Raw genomic sequence first — 4,109 nt, forward strand, 5'->3', positions numbered from 1 at the left:
TCTTTCATGAATTCTTATCATTTGTTTTGAACCTGATGTGTTGGCAATGTGCCTATGCTTTCCACATCGTAAGCAGTTATATTTTTAAATCTAAATCTGTTAGATTGGGGAAAGCTGGTGTGTAGCACTTGAAGGAAGGCATCCCATATCAGAATGCCAGCCCGAATCCTGGCTGTTCTGACTCAGCTCCCTGCGAATGCGCCCGAGAAGGCAGAAGAACATGGCCCCAGTGCTTAGACCCTGCCACCCATGTGGGAGGCTCTGCTGGCGTTGCTGGCCCCTGAATGGTGTGGCACATCACTGGCTTGGCCATTTGGGGAGAACACCTGAAGATGGCAGGTTGCTTGCTTGCTCTCTCTGTCACTCTACCTTTCAAGTAAGTAAATTAAGTCTTTGAAAAATGTTTGGGAAGATAAAAGAAACTTTGTACATGAAATCATCTGTGTGACCTGTCATTTTTTTCATAACTACTCAGACGATACAGAATTACTCATTGCCATTGCTTTTAAAAAAAAACTGATAAACTGATCTTCTGTATATAAAGAGAATTGAAAATGAATCTTTACATGAATGGAAGGGGCGAGGGAGCGGGAAAGGGGAGGGTTGCGGGCAGGAGGGAAGTTATGGGAGGGGGGAAGCCATTGTAACCCACAAGCTATACTTTGGAAATTTATATTCATTAAATAAAAGTTTAATAAAAAAAACTGATCACTGTGATCTAACATGGTAAGTGTAGCATTATTGCTATTTTGTAGTAATACTGAATTCTCTTAACTGAGCTTTATATCCATAATAATATTGGAAGGTCATTTTTAAATGAGTTTGGAGGAAGGAGTTGATGGTAGCCATGTATCAGCAATATGTAAAATCAAGACATAAGCAAATAACCTCTTAAAATAGCAAAAATGAAATGTGATAATATTCACTGAAATATTTTGAATTGACACGTACTACACATGAAAGAGTTCCACATTAAGATTTTATGTTATAGTGAGCCAGTATCTTCCCTAAATGAAAAATAATTTCCCTCAACATTTATCCTCCCCATTATGTGCCTTGGAAGCTTACTAGGTTACCAGTGTAACAGCTCATGAACAAATTTAATCAAAATTCCTGAGTTTGGACTCAAACCCTCATGTCTGCACAAGATCAAGATGACCGGAGTGCACAATGACAGTTGGATTCACTGGTCAAGCCCTTCCAAGTCCATATTAGACAAGAGTAGCTATAGCAGAACCCCGACTTCTATGAAGGCTTAATTAGAATACATTCAGGTTTAATTTTAAACACAGTAGCAACTTTGTTGTAGATACTACCAAGTTGAGAACAATCAACAATATTTCTTTACTAAGCATTGATCATTGTTTTTAAGAAATTCACTATTTCTGTTTGCAGTGTCTGATTATCCTGTCCCTTCTGACACATCAGTCTTGAGTTGTACTTTGAACTGTATCTGTATCTGATTTTTTTATCTATGTGACTACTGTACATATCTGCTCTATTATTCTTTCAGTGCTTCATTTTACATGTTGTCTGGAAAAGGCAAAATAAACTAGGCAATAGCATCTTCATCTTTGGGCTTGGAGTCTGCAAACCTAGGTTTGTATCATTCCTCTTGCAATTCCAATTATAAACGGTTCTCCCTTTGTGCAAGTAATTTACCTTTTCTTCAATGAGATTTCTATCTTGAAAATGGAAGCGATAGTACTACACATCTCACATAGTGGTTATGAAGATTAAGTAGAACAGTTTTCATGAAAAAAAACTTGTAAACCGTAGAGGTGTAGATAAATGATAAAATAATGTACATGCGAGAGCAGAGATCAGAAATCAAGTTGTCTATTTTGCAAACAGTGTGCTTCCTGCCCATACTTCACATCTGAAAACAATATTCCTATGCAGACTTTGAGGGAAGCTACAAATGCCTGAGTTGTAGACAAAACTAGTCCTTTAACAAGGACTAACATGCAGGCAAAGAAATCAGGGGAACCAGTAATCCTATGTCGACATGTGTTTGTCTCTCCATGAATTTGTCAATCTCTTCCAGAAGGCCCAACAAGCTAGATGCAAGCCTCTGGTAGCATCACACATTAGTTGGATAGAAAATATGGAACAAATTAGATATTATCACCATGACAACCAGTGAGGCAACACCATGCATATCCACATTTCTTACACTTTGTGTTTGGTTAAAAATCTACTGAAAAAATGTTCATATGCTTCCATTTTTGCATTATGAATTCTATTCCCATTTTAAGCCCCTTTTTATTTTGTGTTGGGTCTATTTTTGGAATTTAAAACTACCCAAGAAATTACAAAGCTATGCAATTTGTAAGCATGTAACAAAAAAAATGCATTATTTTGGTATATTGGGATTAAGCAAAGCACAGCTATAGAGCATAAAAAAGGGAATGCCTTCTCTCCTGCTCACACCAAGCCACTGCTTCGCAGAACAGTCACGATTACCAGTCCCACATTCACCCCTCCAAGGTTTTGTGCAGGCACATGAAAGCACACATATGCACTCTCAGGTTTCATAAAGCACTAACTCAATATGTATATAATCACTTCTCAGCCTTTTGGCTAAGATCAAGTGTAGTATCTAAATATGTGTGTATTTTGTACTATTTACTTACTTTGAACAGGATAGCATGGAGAAAGAAGAATTCTTGAGGATCAGGGATTTATCTGTGTGTGTACATATGTAGGGTAAAAAATTCTATGAACTTTTTCCAAAGTGTAAATAATCAATTATATTAAGCAAATGAGAGTTGGGAGAAGCATGAAAACTGGTATAGAGCGGTAAAGAGGTGTGGAGAGGGGTAGCAAATCTCCTACTTACAGATGCCCATGTAGCCAAACACACCCTCCCTTTCTGCATTTCTTTAGGCCAATAATTATCCCTTTAGCTAATTCAAATATAGTTTCTGCACGTGCATCTAAAATAGCTCTAACCAGTAACAATCTACAAGGTAAAAAATGTCATATGTAATTATTTGCATTGCAATCTGCATAAAGTTATTCTTATGCATAAACTGTTAAGAGGAAATGGCCTAAAGTCTAAATGAACTTGTTATAACCACACAGAAAATCTTAGATGTTACACTGTTATTGGTTATATGTCATTGAAAGAAATTATGAATGATTAATAGACAAAATAACTGTATATGCAAAATGGTTATTTATACAATCTATTATTGCTTATTACCATTTTCTATATTCCCACTAGAGTCTTTGTGCTTTTTACTTGTTAAACTTCTCATTTGGTGACGTATTAAGCCTTTTTACTGTAATACATATTTAAAATGTTATTTCAAAAACTAAAAAAGGTAGAAGAAAGAAGGGCAGGAGGGAGAAAGGATGGGAGGAGGGGAATATCATTATGTTCTTCGACTTGTATCTATAAATCATATTGAAACTATTAAAAATTAATTATAATGAAAATAGAAAATAAGACTCAGAACTTCAACACTGAGGTCTCATTTTTGTTCCAACCTCAGTTTCTGGGTATTGTCTTTGATGTGAAGTTGAAGGCATTTGTCACCATTGTGCTTCCTCTCACAATGGATAGCGCTCTCTTGATACGTATGACCAGATCTCATGGCACAGAAGCTACCTGCTGATTTGAGAATCCCTTCAAGAATGACCTTCGGGTCACAAAACTGCTTTCTCACTTTTTCATGAAATGTCCCTTTGCTTTCATAACTTTCACAAGGATTATTCACACCAATCATTCTTTCAGTGTGTACTCATGGTCCCTTGCTCCCTAGAGCTTAGACATAGCTAAGTCTGGACAAAGGATCACTAACACGTAATTCTATTATGCAAATTTTTCTCCATTGCTTTCCCAGCATGCCTTTTTTTTCCAGGCAGAGTTAGACAGTGAGAGAGAGACACAGAGAGAGTTATAGACAGTGAGAGAGAGACAGAGAGAAAGGTCTTCCTTCTGTTGGTTCACTCCCCAAATGCCCACTAGGCTGGTGCTGCACCGATCCGAAGCCAGGAGCCAGGTGCTTCCTCCTGGTCCCCCATGCGCGTGCAGGGCCCAAACACTTGGGCCACCCTCCACCGCACTCCTGGGCCACAGCAGAGAGCTGGACTGGAAGAGG

The 4,109-nt window shown here is 37.8% G+C and overlaps 1 pseudogene; it reads left to right on the plus strand.

Annotated features, from left to right (window-relative positions):
- The first annotated feature begins 2,563 nt into the window (after positions 1–2,563).
- On the plus strand, positions 2,564–2,720 carry LOC133762702 (U2 spliceosomal RNA; annotated as a pseudogene).
- The last annotated feature ends 1,389 nt before the right edge of the window (positions 2,721–4,109 follow it).

Source organism: Lepus europaeus, chromosome 6 (genome assembly GCF_033115175.1).
Source record: "Lepus europaeus isolate LE1 chromosome 6, mLepTim1.pri, whole genome shotgun sequence".
In the NCBI taxonomy this organism is placed as follows: domain Eukaryota; kingdom Metazoa; phylum Chordata; class Mammalia; order Lagomorpha; family Leporidae; genus Lepus; species Lepus europaeus.